The sequence below is a fragment of the Myotis lucifugus genome, unplaced genomic scaffold, assembly GCF_000147115.1.
Source record: "Myotis lucifugus unplaced genomic scaffold, Myoluc2.0 scaffold_113, whole genome shotgun sequence".
Taxonomy (NCBI): Eukaryota; Metazoa; Chordata; class Mammalia; order Chiroptera; family Vespertilionidae; genus Myotis; species Myotis lucifugus.
The window spans coordinates 2,676,641-2,699,005 of NW_005871161.1; the positions used below are offsets into that span (position 1 = coordinate 2,676,641).

General features: G+C 56.0%; 1 long non-coding RNA gene across 2 annotated transcripts in view; it reads right to left on the bottom strand.

Moving 5' to 3' along the window:
• The window catches only part of LOC106697901, a 265,045-nt gene that overhangs the window by 201,054 nt on the left and 41,626 nt on the right, over positions 1–22,365 (bottom strand). For both annotated transcript variants that reach the window (XR_002830399.1, XR_002830400.1), the window contains exon 2: positions 2,651–2,972. This is a non-coding gene — a long non-coding RNA (uncharacterized LOC106697901). The remainder of the gene's footprint in view (positions 1–2,650; positions 2,973–22,365) is intronic.

Sequence of the window (22,365 nt, forward strand, 5' to 3'; positions counted from 1 at the left end):
CTGGAAATGGAATAATGTCTGCCATGTGCCCGGCCCAGAGATCGGCGTGGCAGACGGCAGGTATTCCTCCGTCACCGTCCACAGGGCACCCCGCAGACGGGGCGGGTGCTCAGAGCAGCCAGCACGGAGGGGACACGGGAGTCTCACTTCTTTCTGTGACCGTTCCGTCCCCTGGTGCCCAAGCCCACCCTCGCTCTCCTGGGAGGAGCAGCAGATAACCAGGACCACCACAATGGGGTTGTTCTAGGGAGTAACCGATAAAAGGAGAAAATGCAGGGCTGTGGGCCATGTGATAAGTGGGGGTGCCGCAGCCACGGCGGGAGGGTGGGGGGAGATGGCAGGAAGAGGTGCCAGAGCCCTGCCGAGGCAGAAGCAAAAGAAAGAGGCAGTGCTGGGCCTCGGGGTGCCCCACTCACTTTTCCAGCAGAGCCCCTCCCGACCCCAGGATAGGTCTGCCCACCACTCCGAGCCCCGCCAAACCTCCCAGCTTCCCACGCCTCCCCACACCTTCCTCGGGTCACTCCTGGCCCTGCCCGGTGGCCACAGCGAGTGAGCACAGCACCCATCACACTGGGCTGCCGATCACGCTCACCCAAGGGCACAGGCTTCCTGGGGACCAGGAACCCCCAGGTGCTGAACTGAGATGCCAACCCCACTGCATCCCAGGGTCCAGCACGGTGCCTGCCTCCTTCACACCGTGGGGCACCGAGATCTTAGGAAAAGTCTCTCTCTCCAGGGTGACGAAGAGGGAGCCCCATTCTAAGAACCCCAAGAGCACCCCATGGCTGGCAGTGCTTGGCTAGCGGTGCTCGGCGCATGCAACTGTGTGTGTGCATGCGCGCACACACACACACACACACACATCCTTCTTGGCTTCCTGCTCTGCCTTCTCTTGAATGAATAACCTTGGGGACGTTCGATGGCCTCCCGAAGCCTCCAAGTTCTGGGCTGTAAACTGGGGGCACCATTGCCCACCTAGTTGGGCTGGTGAAGTGATACGGACGTTCCAAAGGAAAGGTGTTTCCCTGTCGTCTGTCCTTGTCTGGGAGGCTGAAAGGAAACCACTAAAGTCACCATCTGATCTCGTTAACTGTGGTGCAATAAATAAGGCACCTACTGTGTGTTCAGCCCGCGAGCAAGATGAACAAGTTTCCTGGCCTCACAGAGATGACTTCCTAGGGTGGGAGAAAGACAAGCGATCAAACACCGCGCATCAATGAATGGACCGTCACCGCACACCCAGGAGCTGTGACTGAACAGTGTGGGATAACCAGAGGGCCGCTGTGTCCACTAGGAGCTCTGGGAAAAGGCCCGCTGACAGGTGCCACCGGGCATGAGCGGAACTGGGAACCCAATCAAAACCAGAGCCCAGGCCCCGCCCCTAGTGCCGTCTTGGCAGCCGAGGGCCAGGTGGCCCCAGGTGACCCGAGCACTGGGGACACTGGCTGTGGGAGCTGCCCCTCCCCTCGGGCAGCCCAACGCTCAGGCAACCTCCCTGGGAGCTGCCAGCCTCACAGCTGCCAAGTCAGTCCTCCTGCTTGTCAACTGCAGAACCTCCGTTGCCAAGTCCAAGTCCAGCTGTTCCCTCCCTCACCTGCTGCTGACCTGCCACTCAGCCTTCCCATGGGCGGCGAGGCCTGTGACCTTTAATCAACTGCCCATGCCAACCGGCGGTGCCCAGTTCACAGTCCAGCACAGCCCACCGGCTCTGCTCAGAAACACTCAGTGACACCTCTCCTTGCTGGAAGCTTCCCCCAGCCACAGTGAGCCCTCACATGGCTCGGAGTCTGCTGCATGCCAGGCACGGCAGCTGTCATCACGTCAGTCTCCTTGACACCAGGCCTGTGAAGCATGACCTCCCTTCACTCTTACTGGATAGCGAGGGGCCGGGATTCCAGCAGTCACTTGCCCGGAGTCACGCGGTAGGTACCAGGCACCCTGCTGACATCCAGCTCATCGTAGCTCGAAGCACTGAGCCCCCAAATTGCTCCCTACTGCTACCTTCCCTGTTTACTCTCCAACGTCTTCATCAATGACCTGGTCTTAGTTCGCCCTTCCTGCAGCAGGAGACACCGTCCGCCAGGCACCAGGCTATGTCTTAGAGCAGCGGTTCTCAACCTGTGGGTCGCGACCCCTTTGCAGTCGAACGACCCTTTCACAGGGGTTGCCTAAGACCATCCTGCATATCAGATATTTACATGACGATTCATAACAGTAGCAACATTACAGTTATGAAGTAGCAACGAAAATAATTTTATGGTTGGGTCACAACATGAGGAACTGTATTTAAAGGGCCAGAAGGTTGAGAACCACTGTCTTAGAGACACAGAGCCACGCGCAAGAGGCCTGGCCTTCGAGGTCTGCTAGATGGAGACAGACACAAACACCGGGAAAACCCGTGAGACCGACCGGTACGATGACACATGTCGGCAGAGGAAACAGCCGTGGCTCCCGGGCACCACCTTGCCCTTCCCACCTGCCTCCCCTGAGCACCAGCCCCAGCCAGACACACCGAGTGTGTTCCTTCAATGCCAGCTCCTCTGGAGAGCCGGCCGCCTCCAGTGACCTGGCTACCACCCGCCAGGCCGGAGTCACCTGAGGCCCAGGTGAGCGCCTGGCAGACATGCATGAGGCGTGAGGCGGGACTTACGTTTCCTGGGGAGCCCCGAAGGGAGCTGGAGAGACCCAGGCAAACATTCCTGTCCACGATGCGAGCTCAGGAAGCTGGGGTCCTCCGTCCCCCTCGGGCATCCGGCTGCGGAATCCACGAGGCTTCCCGCACACCTTGAGCATCCAGCAGTGTGTAACCAGGAAGGCTTCGCCGGCGCGATTCCGCAGCAGCTGGACATCTCTGTAAATCCACACGCGCGGGAAATCCTCGAGTGACGCTCCATGCAGCGGACAGGTATGGCCACGGGGTAGGGGAAGCGGGCGTGTATCTTTTTAACTCCTTTGTGGTCCAGAGATCAGGCCTGGGGATGAGAAGAAGGAAAACCAATCTTGTTACAATCACACACCCAGCGCTGTAGGTGGTTATTCTCCTTTCTTTATATTTTCCCCTGATATACTGAGAGGGGAACTTGTAAAAATACTGCCCGATAGCCCTGGTACCCAAACAGAGGTGAGGTGGGGACCTGGGAACCCTTCAGGGGACGGCTGCCCTCCTCCCATGGGCACAGGACTTCTCAGAGAGGGGCTTTCTACTGCAGAGGGCTCCTCAGAACTGCCCTGGGAAGGCAGAGGGGGCTGAGGGGTGTCCACTATAACGATGAGGAGAGAAGGTTCCAGAAAGGTCAGGGGGCTGGCTTAGGGAGTGAACGCTGGGCCAGGCCTGGCTCACAGCCCTGGCCTCGCCTGCAGGGCAGAGAGGTCCTGGCAGTGGGCGGAGGGGGTTTGGGGTCAGCTGGTGGGAAGTGGCTCCTTGTTTGTTTCTGTTTGAAGACAGCCACAAAGGCCTGGCATGGCTCCCGGCCTCGCCCTGCGCCGAGAGGTTCTGCAGGGCACAGCCGGGGCCTGTTCCCTTTTCTGTTCATTCATCCAGCGATGGCTGGGTGCCCACTAGGTCCCCAGGACTGTCCCAGCTCCTGTCACCCAGCCCAGGGCACTACATTAAATGAAGAACAAATGCATCCATGATGCGCAGGGCCGGAGCCCCAACAGTCACCACCACCCACCGATGGCGATCACCGCCCTCCCCGAAGTGCCCGGAACTCGCCCTGCAAGAGCCCTGGCCGCCATCCCATACAAACCCCCAAGCCCAGGGGACTCCGGCCTCTATGTTCCAGATGGGGAAACGGGGACACAGACAGCTCCCTCAATCCGAACGAGTAAGAGGAGCCCGCACCTGAGGCTGGTCTAGCTCCCAAGTCCGCGCCCCAATCCGCCCCCCTCATTCCTGCCTGGAAATCCACACCTAAAACTTATCACCAGGCGTTTCGTAAGCACAGAATCCTCCCCTCATCCTCACAGCACCCTTCTCATCAGAGACTCTCCTTCTACCCGTTTTAGAGAGGAGGAAGGTGAGACCCAGACAAGTTAAGAAACTTGCCCCAGATCACGCAGCTAGAAACTCCCAGAACAGAGTTAGAAATCGGGCAGCCCGTGAGCTTGACCTTACACCAACTGTCGTCAAGAACAATTTGCTGCAACAACCAATTTTCAAAGACTTCGTGGCATAAATAAGGCCACTGTACAATCTTATGGTCTGGAGGTCAGAGGCCGACGCAGGTCTCACGGAGCTAAATCAGGTCTGGGCTGGCGGTCCCCTCTGGAGACTCTAAAACAGTGGTTCTCAACCTTCCTAATTCCGCGACCCTTTGATACAGTTCCTCATGTTGTGGTGACCCCCAATTTCATTGTTACAAATTGAACATAATTAAAGCATAGTGATTAATCACAAAACAATATATAATTATATATGTGTTTTCAGATGGTCTGAGGCGACCCCTGTGAAAGGGTCGTGACCCACAGGTTGAGAACCGCTGCTCTGAAAGCATCTGTTTCCTCACTTTTCTAGCTTCTGGGGGCCGCTCTCAGATGCCTCCGCTTAGCCTCCTGCCTCCACCACCACACACAGCAACACGGCATCCCTCGGCCCCGCCTCCACGGTCACATCTCCTTCTGCACCTGACTTCGCTGCCTCCCTCTCCCACGTCTAAGAATCATGTGATTCCCTTGGCACCACCCACAGGATCCAAGACCATCTCTCCTCCTCCAGGTCACGAACCGGCATCATGTCTGCAAACTCCCTTTTGACACGTAAGACAGCATGTCCGTAGGGTCTGGGGACAAGGACCTGGGCATCGTTGGGAGCCCACTGCTCACAGCAACCATCCCAGAGGGCACCCATCCTCCGTCTTAATCCTTCTTCAGTGACCAGGGATCCCAGGGTGGGCTCTCCCTGTCAGCACCTCCACCCTCCAGCATCGCTTTTCGACCCACGAGAAAGATGAGTTGAAAAGGAAGTTTGTGTGTCTAAATATCAGCCCGAAGAGAAAAGTGCAGGATAGGGGTGAAGGCATTAAAATTTGAAGCCAAAAAAAAAAAAATAAAAATAAATAAAAATAAATAAATAAATAAAATAAAATAAAATAAAATTTGAAGCCAAACTATCAAACCGACTAGCCATGTCCCCCCCCAGGGGAATGTGTTTAACCCCTAGCTTCCTTATCCATGAACCTGCTGTGAGGTCCCATGAAATATCAGCAGAAAGCCCTGGGCGTGTTGCAGGCACAGACTGAGAGCTCGAGTAGCCGTGCTCAGCTCCCACGGCTCCAGACACCATGAGCCGCCAGGCCGGGAGCAGCATCGCCCCAGCATCGCCCCAGAACGGCAGGGCTGGCGCTGGGTCAGCCGAGAGGGCCGCCTACAGCAGGAGAGCAAGCAGGGACGTATGGTTCTCGCCCCAGTTGATGGCAGCGGAGAGAATGGGGGACGCAGCCTGTTAAATATTTACGGAAGCCCCCAGGCAAGTCTGAAGCGAGTCTGTGTGGTTGGGGTCGGGCACATAGAGGCTCCGTCACTGGGAAGGACTGCGGCACGCTCTGCTGGGTATTACTGCAGCGAAGCCTGGTCCCTGCCCGAGAGCCGGGCGGTGTGGCGGCTGGGGCCAGGAGGCAGCACCGTGGGCTCCCCCTGCCAGGATGCGGGCACAGGGCCCTGCACACGACTTCCAGTATCACCAAAGGGAGCCTTTTCCTTGTCTGGGGTACGTGTGTCCTTTCAGGCCATTTGCTCTTTCTGTGATGGTTTGGCCAAAATTAAAAAGACAGACAATACCCAGGACTGGTTTCCATGCAGAGCTGGAATTCTCACACAGGCAGCTGGACGGACATTCTGGAGCAAGACAAACAACCACTCTGGGAAACTGTTCTTCATTGCCCCCTAAAGCAGAACGTGTGTGCACCCCAGGACCGAGCAGGTCCACTCCTGGGTACAAACTCAGGGAAATGCGCACGTGTTCACCAAAAGATACGTCTTAGTAAGTTCACGGCAGCACTACTCCTAACAGCCAGACCCTGGAGCTACCTGAACGCTCACAGCAGAATTTTAAAAACACGTACCCCATGGGCCCAGGCTGGGTGGCTCAGTTGGTTGGAGTGTCATCCCACACAACAAAAGGTGGCGGGTTTGATTACCGGTCAGGGCACATACCTAGGTTGTGGGTTCAATCCCCAGTCGGGAATGGGGGGGCAACCCATCCATGTTTCTCCCTCACATCTATGGTTCTATCTATCTATCTATCTCTATCTCTCTCTCTCCCCCTCACCCTTCCTCTCTCTCTAAAAATCAATACACACATCCTGGGGTGAGGAATTAAAAAAAAACACACGTACCCACGGAATACTACAGAGCAATGAGAATGACATACAACTACACGCAACACATGAATACGTCTCACCAACATCGTCTGGGTGAGAGAAGCCAGGCCCGAGGGAGTGCATACAGTATTATTTATATTAAATTCATAAAGAGGCCAAATGAACCTGTGCTGTTAGAGGTCAGGACAAGGTCACCCTCAGGGAGGGGGAGGGCAGTGAGTGGCTGCAAGGGACGGGGAGGGGCTCCTGAAATGCTGCTAAAGTCCTATTTATCCAGGCGGCAGCCACGCACAGATGTTCAGCGTGTGATATGGGTGCGTTTTTATGCGTGTCGCCTCAATAACATGCTGGTTAACACGTTTTTCTAATGTCTCCTGTGGACGTATGTTGCTGGGGCGCTGCAGCCTTTGCAACACACAGCCCCGGAGGCTTGGGAACCGCACCTCCCAGGTTTCCCTGGCCCCTGGGATCTTCGTGCCCCGCTGCCTCCCAGCTGACCCTGCCCCGGAAAGCGCGGAGGGGGGACACTTTGCAAATAAAACGCTGGGACCGCGTGACACAGAATTCAACACAGAGTTGCCCCACAGGAAAACACGGCCGACAGCCCCGTTCTCTTGGCTGAGTCTCTCTCTCTCTCTCTCCCCTCTGCTTCCTGGGCGGTTGGGACCAAACATGTCCTTTTTTTTTTTCTTTTTCTTTTTTCAGAGAGGAAGAGAAAGGGAGAGAGAGAAAAACATCAACGATGAGAGAGAATCATTGATCGGCTGCCTCCTGCACGCCCCACACTGGGAATCGAGTCTGCAACCCAGGCAGGGCACAAGCCCTGACCTAAAATCGAACCATGACCTCCTGGTTCATAGGTCAACCCTCAACTACCAAGCCACGCCAGCTGGGCCAAAACATGTCATTTCTTTCTTGACCCTTCCTACCGGGTATTTCAGAAAAACAGGGTGCCTCTACTTCCTCTCCGATTCCAAGAGAGCATCTCTGAACACCAACGTCCCCTAAATCTGGGATGCTCTGGGGGTGCTCTGGAAACCAGAAGACCTGGGTGCACTGGGTCCGTGCAGCCTGCTGAACGGGGCACGAGGCACAGAGACCGCCGGGCCAGAAGTCACCGGCACAGCTCGTCGTGCGAGCACAGCACGCATCCCCAAGTGTGTGTGAGACGCATGTCATCCCCTCTCTCTGCTTCTAGGTCTCCTGGCCTCTGCCTGTGTTTTCTCTTTGCAGCAGCGCGGCTATGCTGCTAATTTTAGGATGAGCAAGAGTCAGCAGGGTGACTGTCACACCTCTGAGAGCCAGCCAAGGGCAGCCGCCGGTGGGGGGGATGACGAAGCATTTCTCTGGGCCAGAGTCAGGTGGGTACCGCTCTCCCCACCCTGGCATGCCTCACTTTCTCCTTCTCTCGGGCTTGTAAAGTGAGAGTTTTTTCAACGCTGATGCCACAAAAGAGGTGTCGATTTAGTCTTTTTCTGGCGAAGGGAGAGGCGGCAATTTGTCTGGCGGTGTTCACAGATTTCTCCGGGAGCCCTGTGTGCCGGAGCCTGCGTAGTAGCAGAGAAATCAAGGGGATCTGGTCCCCTGGAAGTGGCCGCTGTCCTGCTGACAGACTCTATTTTTGCCTCATTTCCGATTCTCCCCGAGGGGCGCTGGGATGACACGGATCAGCTGCTTTGGAATTCCTGAGCCCACACTCCCCCTCGCGCTCACCGAGTCCTCACTCGGGGGGTGGGGGGGTGGGGGATGAGGTGGGACTTGGGGACCAAGTAACAGGTGTGAATACCAACGCTGCGGCGCCGTGGCTGGCCACGGGCACATCCCTCACGCTCTTTAACAGCGTTTCCTTGTCTGGTTCATAAAACCAGCCATTGAAACCCATGTGCTTCGGGGTTCGCTGTGGGTGAGAAACGGGATAGAAAATGATTGACACACAGACCTGCCCACGGTGGGCTGGCAACTTAGGCAAAGCATCAACATCAACCTCAGGAACAGCCCTGCCCGGCCGGCATTGTTGCGACTCCACCTGCTCGGCTCGGGGGGTGCACGGAACCCAGTCTGCTCACTGGTGTTGGTGAGGCTGCTAGTGAGTGGGACGATGCTGGGCACTGTGGCTTCCCAGGAGGTGACAAGGGGGCGAGCCCTCCCGTGGCCGGGCTCCCTCCCCTGCCCTGCATCCCCGGAGCCCTCCCACAGCCCTGCCAGGTACACGGAGGACAGCCACTCCTGGGCCAGGCGGCAGAAGCGCTGCACGGCCCCTGAGAACTCAAGTGATGCTCAATGCATGTGCGCTGAGTAGGGAGTGATTAACCACAGCTACCGACTGAGGCTCAAGGAGCTGGAAATCACATCACTCCCCGCCTACAGGGAGCTCATGGCTCCACCAGGAGAACCAGAGAACCAACCACACAGACGGTGCGTGTCCACAGTCAGGTGCGCTGTGGATGTCCGGGTTCCCATGGCGGGCAGCAGGAGTGAGGCTGGACCACACCAAATGTGAAAGGCCCCAGCGCAGCAGGGCACGAGAAACCTTGGAAATAATCGGGTCCTATTTCATCACCGAAGAGCTGAGCAAGGAGGCCCAGGAAGATGGAGCGACCTGGCCCAGGTCGCCCAGCTAGGACCTGCGGGATGCTGAATGAGAAGCAGACCTCGAGTCAGAGTGGATGGGGGACACATCGCCTGGGAGAGGAGCTGCTCCTTAATTCGGTAGGTGCAGGGGCGCTGTCAGCAAAAGGCGACAGGACCACAGGCCCAGCCCCGATGTGTGTGCTCCAAGAGTGCCGACTGTATTATATTAGGTCATGCGACCTCAACAGTGTGAGATCTGAGCACATTTTCACGTGAAGCCGCTGGAACCCAGCAAGCTGTATGCCCACCGTCACGCAGGCGGTCAGCGACAGAGCTGAGATAGGAGCCCAGCACTCGGCCTCTGGGGCCTGTTGCTTAACCACTAGGCTGTCCTGCCTCAGAAGGACAGTGCAGTGAGAAAGACTAGAGGGCAGGGCGACAGGAAAAGAAGGTTCTGGAAGCCAGAGATGGGGAGGGCAGTAGCTCTATTGCTTGAAAAGACGAGGAACTGAGACTCCCGAGGCGTCAACGCCATCCACGGCCACCTGCTGACCAGGACGGCCCAACCCAATGGCCTGCCGGTGGGCCCCACGCCTCGCCCCTCTCCCCACACTGATTCCTCCTCATCACCCATGACACGCATCTTCCGGCGGCTCTGGTCAGAGTTGGGAGAAAGTCCAGCTGTGGCCTGGAGCCATGGCATCTTTTCCCCCAGGCTCAGGGCTGACGTGGCGGAAGCAGGACGTGGGTCTCCCCAAACCGACCGGACTGCTCTCCCCACCTGCAGGCGAGAAGACAAATGCTTCTGGGGTCCCCTGGGGGTGGCGTCCAGGTAGAACGCAGACACATCTGGTCTCCCGAGTTGCCCCTCGGACCCCCCAGGACCGAGGCCACGGGAACACAGCTGCCCTCGTGCCAGGTCCCCGGGATGGCCTTGCAGGAGCCTTCTTTTCCCTTAGCTAGCCCTGACCTGACGAGAACAGCAAGGTCAAGAGAGAGAAAGAGGCTGACGGCCAGAAAGACAGACAAGGAGGGAGGGGCCCGCAGCACCGTAGAGACAAACAGAGCAGGGTGGGAATTTCAGCTTCCACACTCACTAAGCAGCGAAGAAACCTTGAACTTCAGTCCTCTAAATCTACACCCGTACCTGCAAAACGGGTCCCGCCCTGCACAGGGAGGGGGAACCTTCAAAATAATAAGCCCTTTCACATAGTAGGTCCTCCATTTGATCAGCTCACCTCTCTAATCCTTCACTGAAAGTGATCAAGATCCTGAAAAGAGCTGGCAAAGACCAACAATGTCCTTCTACAAACGATAAACCTTCTGTGGGTCTCGAACAATGAAAACACATCCTGCATATCAGATATTTACCTTACGATTCATAACAGTAGCAACATTACAGTTATGAAGTAGCAACGAAAATAATTTTATGGTTGGGGGCCACCACAACATGAGGAACTGTATGAAAGGGGCGCGGCATTAGGAAGGCTGAGAACCACGTTGGGTTTGGGTTTATTTTAAGTTCCTTTTGTTTACCTTCGCCCACAAAAACCTTCAGGGAAAGGTCAGCGAAGATCCACACATCAATCAAGTCCCCAGGACAAAGGGCGAGAGAGATGCCATGGAACCGAGCCAGCGGACAAGGACTCAGGGCGGCCGTTCTGCAGAGCAGGAGGCCCAGGGCACCCTGTCCCCCGGGAAAGTCGCTGTGCAGGAGACTCGGGATCTCACACGGGGCTCTGCCTGCAAAGAGCGTCACGTCTCACTGAAGCGGCGGGGCCACGAGAAACAGTCCGCGCGAGGCCCACGCCGAGGAGCTGGCGTGGACGCGCTCCAGGACCTCGAGGAGCTCCACACAGCATAGAGCCGTTTTCACGGACGGAAGAAGGCAAAGGATGCTCAGAGTAGGTAGGAGGAGGAAGATGAGGAACAGCATCTATTCATCGTCTATCACTGAAAAGGCCCCTTTTAACTCCCCCATTTAATGCCCATTCATGCTCACACCCCAAAGTCAGTTTCTTATCCCAAAATGGCAGAGACAGCAGCACGGGAAAGGTAGGCACCTGGGTTACACAGGTAGCAAGGGGAAGACTTGAACCCAGGCCCATCAGACGGCAGGTCTCCTCCGGGTCCTTCATGGCACTGACCCCGGCCTCACCTTGGGATCTGGGTCAGGTTCCCAGCACCCTGAGCGCCCACTCTCCGGGAGCTGGAGAGCTGGCTTCCCCCCGGCAGCCCTGCCGCACCTGCCCTTTCCCACATCCCCCGGCTCCATAATCACCACCTTTGTTCCAGCTCCTCTCTAAACCTGCATTAGCCGGGCTTCCGGGAGGTCACGCTCCTGACTTCGGAATGCACTTCTGACTCGCACGGAAACGGGTCTTTGCTTCAAGTCACACGGGCACCTTGCACTAAGTAAACTTTGGCAGCAATCAACCTTGCCCACAGGACCCGGGGTAAATCCAGAGTGGAGGGGGCGGGGCAGGAGGGAGAGACGAGGGAACAAAATCCAGCTCCCCGGAAGGAGGGGAGTTGTTTCCAACTCCCAGCCAGCGAGCTGGAGAAGCCCAGCGGCTAACCCTCTCCGCTGCCCCTCCTCCTCCTGGCTCAGAAGGCAACTCCCCTGTGTCCCATCCAGCCAACATGTGAGGGGTCAGGAGAGAGAAAGAGTGTGTGGGCAACACAAACACCATCTAGGGAAGTGACTGTGGCAGTTACAGGACCAAGAGCAACTGGGGCAGCCCAGTCGGTGTGGCTCAGTGATTGAGCGTCGACCTACGAACCAGGAGGTCACTGATCAATGCCCAGGGAGGGCACCTTCCCGGGTTGCAGACTCAATCCCCAGTTGGGGGTGTGCAGGAGGCAGCCGATCGATGTTATTTTCTCATCACTGATGTTTCTATCTCTCTCTCCCTCTCCCTTCCGCTCTCTAAAAACAATAAAAATTTATTTTTTTTTTTTAAAAATAGCAACCAGGGCATATACACCAACTCACATCCATGGCAAACAATAATAATAAGTGCTAACATTCTCGGGCCCCAGCCATACGCTGGGGTCTACAGGTGCTATGGAGTTTTCTCATCACCGAGACCCAGGATAGGTTCCCGCTTTACAAGCCACCAAGACCCAGGACATGAGCTGCTTTTGCAAGTCCCCGTAGCCAGTCAGGGACAGGAGGAGGTTCCTCCGGCCGAAGACGGTGTCTGCACAGGCCTCTCTGGAGCACCCAGAGCTTCCTCGGAGGAACGGGCATGCGATCTCCAGCTTCACAGCAGCTTCGTCTTCCCTTCACTCAGCAAATGTGCGCCGAGTGCCTGTACCTGGCGGGAGGGCGTGTGGCCCGTTCTCTCATCTACCTGCTCCCTGTGCTGGTGGCTCCCTCAGGAATCCCTCCTCGCCCCTTCCCGCGCCTGCAGGGACGCTCCTCGGTCTCTGGAGGTCCATGGCTCGCAGCGGCCTCACTCCTCTGCCCCAGCTGTCAGCTGGCCTTGCCCTGCGTCCCTGTCCCTGTGTCTCCCCTCCTCTAAGGACACGAGCCATCGGAGTTGGGGCCCACCCTAATCCGTATGACCTCTCCTGCGCAGTCCATGTAATGCCCCGTTCTGAGGTCCCGGCAGACTTCACTTTGGGAAGGGGGAGGGGGCATTACTCAACCCAGCCAGTTGTCTACTGTGATCTTCTCAGTGGTTCTCAACCTTCTGGCCCTTTAAGTACAGTTCCTCATGTTGTGACCCAACCATAAAATTATTTTCGTTGCTACTTCATAACTGTAATGTTGCTACCGTTATGAATCGTAATGTAAATATCTGATATGCAGGATGGTCTTAGGCGACCCCTGTGAAAGGGTCGTTGGACCGCCAAAGGGGTCGCGACCCACAGGTTGAGAACCGCTGTATTAGACAGTAAACGGACACATATGCGCCCACTTCCAGGGTGGGAGCTGCGGGGAACAGTGCACGCAGCCGGGGCCTCCAGCTCTGAGGACCACGAGGGGGAGAAAACCCTGATGGAAAACGGCTGGATTTCCAGGCGGCTTCGGAGCAGTGTGCCAGCAAGCTGGACAAAGACCCCGTATACATTTCTTAGTGGAGCACAACCCACCACTTACTTTTCTTTTTTAAAAAAAAAAATGAAACAATTGCTGGTTTATCGTGTGTATGAAACCTTTGTCCGAGGCTGTCACTAAATGGAAGGTAGAATGTTATGATTTGGCCTCCACTGTGAATTCTAGCTTCCACTGGAATAGATAAAATAAAGACAGACAAGTAACATTTAAAAAAAGAAGAGAAAATGGTTGGCATTGTCTAACATCTCTGCTCCTCTGGCTTTCGACGTTAGCCAGCTCTACACAGCCTAATACTACACAATGAGACTTACATACTTAATCCTTGACAGCCCTTGCATCAGTCTGTTATTTAATAGGAAAGAAGAAGAATGCCAGCCCATGGCTTGCTAATGACTGCTTAAATCCTTAACCCTCGTGTGTAACAGGCAACTTGCTGAGTCATTCACAGGACTCCACCCTGAGCCCAGCCCCCAGGCCTCTGGTCACTATGCTCCCTGCCAGCAGCCCTGTCCTGGCTGCTTCCTACCAACCTCAGTCCCCCAGGCAACCCCCGAATCCAACGTAGGCGCCGAGGTCCCAGCAGTGCCCAGGGGTGTATGTGTGTGTGTTGGGGGGTGGGGGGAGGTAACTCATTCTTAAAGTTTTGTACACTTTTCAAAAATAAAGGCACAGCACGAAAAAAAGAAATCTATTGCTCACTGGTTAGAGCATTGGCTTGCCTACCATAAGGTCTCAGGTTCGATTCCTGGTCAAGGGCATGTACCTGGGTTGCGGGTTCAATCCCCAATCCGGGCATGTTCGGGAGGCAACCAATAGATGTCTCTCTGACATCCACGTATCTCATGTTCGGGAGGCAACCAATAGATGTCTCTCTGACATCCACGTATCTCTCTCTCCCATTCCCTTCCATGCTCTCTAAAAAGCAATAGGAAAAGAAAGAGGGAGGGAGGGAGGGAAGTACATGAAGAGGAAGGAGAACCAGAATACAGAAGTACATACCCAGGACCATTCCAGAAAATGTTACTGGTTCAAATGACGGGAAACAGGTTAAATAAACTGACACATCTTATACAATGGCATGCTCTCAGCACAGCCAGGTAGCTGTGCCCCGTGTTCTGGGAATACTCATTGAGTGTTTATTCCCGGGGAGTGGAACTACCATTCTCAATCGTCTCTTTTTCAGAGCAGAGAGGCCACCGACCTGAGGCGGCCCTGCCTGCTCGGTCCCAAGAAGCAGCCGGTGAGCTCCCCATGTCACCTAACCACTGGTCCCACCAGCCCAGCCTCGCGGGACTGCCGCGGGATTAAATGAAAGGAGCTAATATTTGCAAAGGACTTGGAACAGTTGCCTAGTTCACGCAAACTGCCGTATAATTTCTTTGTTATACAAAATCAGTATTTATTTTCGGAGAAGAAAACAATACAAACTGTTTAATAAGCCAGGAAAAGAACTGTTGCTGGACAAGGAGAGAAAGAAGCCCCAATGGAAATGCCATCAGGACTGTGTTGCTGCCTTTTCTTGTTTTGCTTTAATGATGGTCCTGGCAGACTTCCCACCTCCGTGAGGCAGTTTCCCTTCACCAGGAAGCCGCACAGAGTAGACTTCTGACACATCGGCATCCGACGAGATGCTCCATAAGAGTAACCACTCAGAAGATCTGGGTTTCAGGTCTGAGGATTCCCAGTTCCCTTCTCTACACTCCCCACCCTCCCCCCCCACTCACACAGGCCCAGGCACCCACACCACCCCCCCATCCCCCACCACATCTGGATAAAAAACAAGCCTGCACAGCCTCTCAGACTCGCCTCAAAGTTCCTTTTTCACCTGGAGCCAAGGCCAGCCCAAAGGTTAGTACCTTCCCAATGTTCTGGCCTTTGTCAGAGAGGATGGAGATGCAGGGACCTAAGTGCTGGTTGGCAGCGCCCTCCCAGCAGCATCCTCCTGCAGACCTGGGAGGAGGCACCGGGAGCACCCTCCTGCAGACCTGGGAGGAGGCACTGGGAGCACCCTCCTGCAGACCTGGGAGGCACCGGGAGCACCCTCCTGCAGACCTGGGAGGAGGCACTGGGAGCACCCTCCTGCAGACCTGGGAGGAGGCACCGGGAGCACCCTCCTGCAGACCTGGGAGGAGGCACCAGGAGCACCCTCCTGCCGACCTGGGAGGAGGCAGGTCCCAGGAGCATCAGCTCATTGTCATTCCAGCCAGGTGTCTGCAGCGGGCCAAGCCCAGGACTTCACCCGGGATATTGCAGAGGAATGTGCACAGCAAGATCAGAGGCAATGCCCCCACCACATCCGCCTCCCCTCCCCTCCCCTCTAACTGGTGAGAGTGAGTGGGGGTGGTCCTGGTGGATGGAGGAGCTGATGGGTCGGGTTTGCACATAAAAGGGCTGCCAGGCTGCAGTCTGGGCGGCCTCCTCCTGCAACCTTCTCAGCAAGTGCGCCCCTCCCCTTCATCCTCCCTGACAACCTGACCTTGGCTGAGGCCAGACACAAGCCCAGGCAGCATCCCCAGCTATTCCTGGAATAATGGGTGGCGGAGCCCGAAAAGGCCACAGGCAGCACTGAGGAGGCCTCTGAGGACAGCTGAGCCAGGCGTGGGCAAAACCCACAGGGTGGGGCCTCGCCCTTCAGGTGAGCAGCGCACACCCAGCCCAGGTCCCTGTCAGGCCCAGCTGGTGACGACAGGGGAGCTGCCCTGGCTGGGGTGCCATGAGGCTTTCTTTTGTAAAGTAGTTGCTCAGGATGGATTTATTTCTGATGCACTGCACGGGGAGACACGGCAGGAAGACATAATTGCAGGGCGGTGTGTGCACCATCAGAGATAAGTGTGTCTGGGGTGAGGCAGGGTAAGCATATTTTGAATTCTTAAATGAAATATGGAACTTATAACTCGGCCACACACAAAGTTCAAAGACAAGCACAAAAAGTAAACACTGGCACATATTGGGGTCCAAGACCTGGAGGATGAAGGAGACAGAACCCCCTGAAGGTACTAGAACTGGGCCAGGCAGAAGGAACATTCTAGAAACACTTAGGCACAGGACACGATATAGAGCCCCCTGCACTCAGACACAACAGAAAGGGCACCTCTTGCAGGATCGAGTCTGAACTACCCACCCCAACGTCTAAGGTCCCCACAGTCCGGCCCGAGCCTCTCCTCCCCAGCCTGTCCCTCAGGTCACTCTGCTGAGGGGTGGATCAACCAGGTCACAGGGCCATAGAATCTGTGTTTTTGCTGGTGCCTCTACTGTCATCTCAGATCATCTACTGTCCACCCTCCCCACCCAGCCGACCTCCTTGCATCCCAGGCCGCCTGGCGCCTCCCTCCACACCTCGTGGCAAAGCCGGCTACTTCCCCCCTCTCTTCTGTATACAGCCCCTGCCTCACTCCACCCCACGGTCTGTCCTGCCCAAGCCTCTATTCTGTTACCTTTAATCCGAGTCTGGCAGGTGGGTGAGGAGGAGGGGCCTTCCCCACTGAGCTGCAGGCACCTGGGGGCAGGACCGCAGCACCTGCCTCCTACCCACCCCCTCCCCGCCCCGGATCAGAGCAGAGCCTTAGTAAATGTGTGTTGCCGAACTAGGAGGGTGGATGGGTAAGTGGATGGCTGGATGAATGGATGGGTTTAAGGAGGCTTTCATGTCATCCTATGGATTGAATCCAAACCTTCCACACACGCACAGCATGAGTACAACCCCCCTCACAGACACCGTGTGCCGCCTTCTAAAACAGCCCCAGGCATCCAGAGAGGACCCTCAAGGTCCAGGTGGCGTATGTCCTAGCAGAGTGGGCAGCACCTGCAGAGACCCAGGGGAGGGAGGCGAGGTACTCTTACCTCTCTGGGCCTAAGTCTCTTCATCTGTCATAACACAGGTGCCTGTCTATACACAATGTAACAGCAGCAGTCTCCCCCACCAATGCCCCAGTTTACTAGCAAGGACCTGAGCCTCCAGTCCGAGCTCGGGTCTCAGCGGCAGCTTCTGACCCTGCTTCACGCCTCCCCCAGCCTCACCTCTGGGAATGGCAGGCTCCTTGCTTCCTGGCCCCACCAACCCATGCTCGCCCGGCCTGACCAGGGGGCCTCCTCTGCCCAGGAGCCTCCTTTATTGCCCTGCTCACCTCTAAACTCCCAGCAGGCCCCCCAGCAGGTGCTACATGAAGAGGGGGTGGGAGGCGGACACTGAGGGAAGGTCAGGAAGGCCCCGTGCCTACAATGGAAGAGTGGAACAGGCAGGGCCAGGGTCACCTCCCCCCTCCCCACTGCTGCCTGATACCCCACTCCTGTGGGTGAGGGGCAGGGCCACGTGCCCCACACAGGCAGCTCAGGAGGAGGCTGTCAGCAGGAGCGGGGACGTGTGTCCAGGAAAGAGCAAGGAGATGCTGAGGCCTGAGCCGGGGCTCGGCCAGCATGCTGGACGAGCTCATCACCGGAGGCTCGTGTGTACTTGCGAAGCGCTCCCAAGATGCTTAAAGACACACCAGCAATTAAAACTTAAAACAGCAAGGGCGGGAGGGGGAGGGGTGCCCACACCCATGCACCATTTCGCCATCCTCCCCAGGCTGCCCCGGCCAAAAGCTGGGCTGTCGGGGCGAGAGGTGATGGGCATTTGGCATGGACACAGGACCTTTTATCCCAGGATCTCAACACCTGGTTACTCAAGCCATCCCTGCCAAGTCACCGGGCTGTCCTCCATGGACCTAGTCACCAAGGATCACACCCAAATAAGAGGTTGCCTGCCAGAGCCACACCCAACCGGACACTTCCCTGGATAGACGGTCTCCATCCCCCACTCCCCACGGCGCACGACACAAAGTGTGGCCACCAAATGCTTTATCCATCGCATCCGCTTCCCGGGGCTGCAGGAATGAGTTACCACAAGCTCTGCTGTCTTACACTTCTGGGGCGGGGGGAGTCCCAAAGGCTCTCGCTGCGGGCAGCAGGGCTCCATTCCTTTCTAGAAGCTCTGCCTGCGAGGATCCCTGACTCCTTGCCTTGCCAGCTTCCAGAGGCCACTCACAGTCCTTGGCTCATGGCCCCTTCCTCCCTCTTCAAAGCCAGCGATGTCCCGTCTCACATCCCATGGCTCTGACCTCCTCCTTGGCCTCCATCTTCCACCTTTCAGGACCCTCGGGATGGCATGGGACCCATCGGAAACGCCAGGACAACCTCCCATTCTAAGGTCAGCCTTCAGTCCACTACAACCTAATACCTCTTCGTCACGTAACGTGTGACAGGTGCAGGTTGCAGGCATTAGCGTGTGAGCATCTATCTTTGAGGGGCCATTATTCTGCCAACCACATCCATGCCACCCCCAGAAAAGCAGGCCCCCGATAGGTACGCACTCCGCCCCCCATCCCGGAAACAGCCCTGATCCCAGGGGCTCCTGGAACGTTCTGACCTCCTCCACATCCCAGGGATGCTCTCCCAGCCTGAGGTGCAGCGACCCCCCTGCAGGCTCACCTCACAAAGGGGGAGAGGGTGGCAAGAGACTGGCTCTGAGCAGTGGGCCTGGGCCTGGAACGCGGGTCTTCACACCGGCACACTCTCCACCACCCCACAGGGACCCCAGGGACTTGGATCGGTTCTGGGTTTGTGTGTTTCGCCCCCCAGTTGGGTCCCTTCCGTCACAGGGCGGCCCCTGATGGGCGGGAGGAACTCCAACTTGATTTTTCACCAACTTGGTGGGGAACGTCCCAATGTTAGAAATTTTTTGCCAAATTCAATATACGTCAACTCTGAAAACGGGGGGTGGGGGTGGGAGACCAACATGCACTGAGCACTTGCTAAGTGCCAGAGGGTCACGCCGTTGCTGAAGTTGCCCACACACCCTGAGAGTGGGCCTGATGACTTCACTTTACCAACCGGAGGCTGGGTCTTTGAGAGATTAGTAGCGTACCCCAACTCACACAGCACCCCATCAGATCAGAGCTGGCAGGCTTTCTCCCACCCACTCACCCCCCCCCCTCCAGCATCCTTGCCCACTGGGAAGCAAGCATTCCAACCCATAGGGAAGATACCTGGCCACTGTGACCATTTTATCTCCCTCCCCACCCTGTGCACACCCACACCCTACCCGCGGCTTCTCTGCCAGTAGGATGGGCCCTGGAGGTCGGACCCAGAGTTCTCAGTGGGTTTCATCCTCGTCCTGTGACGAAGGAAGCTTCTTCCTCCTCTCCGGGTGCAGGGAGTGGGCGCTGCCAAGCAGAGGGCGCAGCGAGCTGTCACTGGGCACTCACCTGGAAGCCAGGCCCAACCTTTCCCCTAGATCTCGCTCTGTCCTCACTGAGCCAAAATAACCCGGAATGACGGATGCCAGTGGAGCCTGGGCAGAAGGCCCTACCACGCTGGCCAACCTTTGCTCAGCTCATCTAGACACCAAAGCAAAGCCCTGACCACAGGTGCAAAGGATCCTGGGGGATCCAGGGCAAAGGTGGAAACACACACCTGAGTCAAGTCCCAGCTCAGCCTTGTCCAAGTTGGGTGGCCTTAGACAAGTCACTTTACCACCCTGGGCATTCATTTCCAAGCACTGCACTGAGGGTTGGGGTAACACATACGGTGCAATAAGAGCCATGGTCCCTGCACTCCAGAAGATTCGAGTCCCTTGAGAAGCTGACAAATGTTCACATGAGCATCCACCACGTTAGAAATTGCAGTTAATGTTGTTAAGAAAATCCCATTCAACTACCCCCCACCCAGGAGTTAATCTGGGGTTCTAGGAGGAGGTCTCTGAAGAGCCATTTACCCTGACACCAGACAATTAACCGAATTCTTTATTTGCTTAAGAAGAACTGAAAGGAAGAGAAAAAGAAGAGCCTACACAAATGCCACTCAGTTGGGGCCGGTTAAAATGGGTGACTGCCCAGATCAACAAGCCAGGTCCCACATTTACTTGCAAAGCAAGATGTTGCTGCCACAATCAGATGCAGATTTGCAGAGCAAAGTCCCCCAGAGAGATGGAGGTGCCCCGGGAAGAGCAGGCCTAACAAAGAGTCCCATGGGGCTCTCCACCCCTCCCACCTGCAACATTCACAAGCTCATCAAAACAGAGCTTGCAAATCAGTGAGAACAGAAATTGCGGGCACCCCAAAGGAAGTGACCAAGTGACAAAACACAAACCGGCCACACACACACACACACACACACACACACACACAGGAAGAGCTGGCCAATCCCACCCAAAGGCAGAGAAAAGCAACAGAACGCCCGTTCTGTGTTGGGGTGCTCCCCCACCACATGGCTCCACTCCCGCTGGAGGGTTTGTTGAAGTCATTGGATTGTGAAGCCCACTCAGCAACCCCTCCTAGCGCTGTCTTTGGAGTGGCCACTGGTGAAATAGTCCTTAAAAGAAATCTGACAGACTGGAGCGAGACTCCAGAAACTCCTCATCCCCTTCTGGGGAGCTCTGCCAAGGGAGGCAGCAGAGATGCATAAAAAGGCTGCTGTGCTGTAACAGCAGAAGCAGAAGGAACTCAGAATGGCCAGCGGTGCTGACTTGGCTAATGGCCGCAAGGACAGTCCTACCGCAGCAGCCGCATGCACTGAGCCTGAGCTGTCCTAGGTGAGACCCCTTGGCCAATCTTCCCCACCTCTCCCTCCCCACACGCCCACATGGAAAGGGCTCAAGCCCCTGAGAAGGAGAAACTACTTTACAGGGTGCCTTGCTTGTACAGGTGCGTGATGACATCTGGGAAAGCTGCTCAAAACAAGTTTTAAGAACTCTGAATGACACCGGGAAATGGTAATGACATAATGTTAAGTGAACCGAGTCAAGACACGAAACCATATGGAAGCAAGAGTAGCTATCACTGAAAGTCAGGGTTATAGGGGACATACATGTATTTCTGCTTTTGCTTTTATGTTTTGTCTGCTTTTGTTCTATATTCTGCCTGTATTTTCCAACATTTCTACAGCTAAGCATGCTCAACAAAACATATTAAATTGCCTGTTAAATTCCCCTCGATTCGGTGACTGGGGCCTGAGCGGTGGCAGACCTGCAGGGGAGGTTCAGAACCATTCTGCCAGGGCCCGGCCCCCTCTCACCACTAGGGCACGTGCCTCTCACAGCAGCTGCTTTCTAACAAGCCCATGACTGGACCTGGGGACAAAAGCATGGGTGGGTGCAGAAGGAACTCAACCTCTGGAAAGGACAGCAAAGTAAGTGAACTAATAGTTACCAAGCACATACTGTGTGCTGGGCAGTGGGATGATGAGGCAACACAGATTTAACAAGCTTTCTGCAGGGGGGCTTTGCCTGAGGCCATCAATCCCTCAGTTCTACTAATTCAAGGTCTCGGGATCTTTATACTCACCTCTGCCTCCTCTCCCGGGCCCCCATTGGCCTCAGGAACCAATTCATCCTCCAAGACTCAATTCAAGCAATTCTCCAGTGAAACAGTCCCCGGGCCACCCGAGATGAACCCTCCACTCCCTCCACGCTCCAGTGTGCCCTGTTCATTCTCTCATCCTAGCACCCACTAGGCTGTGCTGAAATGACTTAATTACATGCACTGGCTTTGCACCAGAATATGAACTCCTTCAGAGTAGAGGCCTTGTTGGCTCTTTGCTATTTGTGTGTCTCCAGAGTCAGGCAGAATGCCCAGTGCATAGTAGACAGGCAACAACCATTAGATGGCTGGGTGGAATGATGGCCAAATGAAAGGAAAGATTGGGTGGAAGGCTGGTTGGGTGGAAGGCTGGCTGGGTGGAAGGCTGGTTGGGTGGAAGGCTGGTTGGGTGGAAGGCTGGCTGGGTGGAAGGCTGGCTGGGTGGAAGGCTGGCTGGGTGGAAGGCTGGCTGGGTGGAAGGCTGGTTGGGTGGAAGGCTGGTTGGGTGGAAGGCTGGTTGGGTGGAAGGCTGGCTGGGTGGAAGGCTGGCTGGGTGGAAGGCTGGCTGGGTGGAAGGCTGGATAGGTATAGTGCAGCACAGAAGGATGGTTTGGAGAAAAAGTATAGAAGAATGGAAGGAAGCATAGAAAGGAACAGAGGTGGAGGAACAGATAGAGAGAAACATAGGAGAAAGGAAACAATGGGGTGAAATCATGAGGAAGAGGTGAGGCAAGAAGCTCCCAAGCCATACAACCGCAGCAGACGGAGAAGGAAGGCTGTGCGACATGCCCGTAGTGACACCCCCAGAGTCCACATCTTCACTGCGGTTCATCAACAGCCACTCTGAACATGTTTCAGTATGAAGGGTATTCTGCAAGGAGCTTCTCTGCCCCGAGCTTCTCTCCCCACAGCAGGAGGGGGAGAAACAGCCACATGGCCAAGTGTCAAACAGGAGACTGAGCCTCAGGAGCCAGCACATTGTTGTCAATTCCTCTTGTCTACAGAGACTACCTGTCAGGAGGCATCCCACCTGGTGGAGTCTCCCCAGGGCACGGCCGGAGCTCCTAAGATCCCA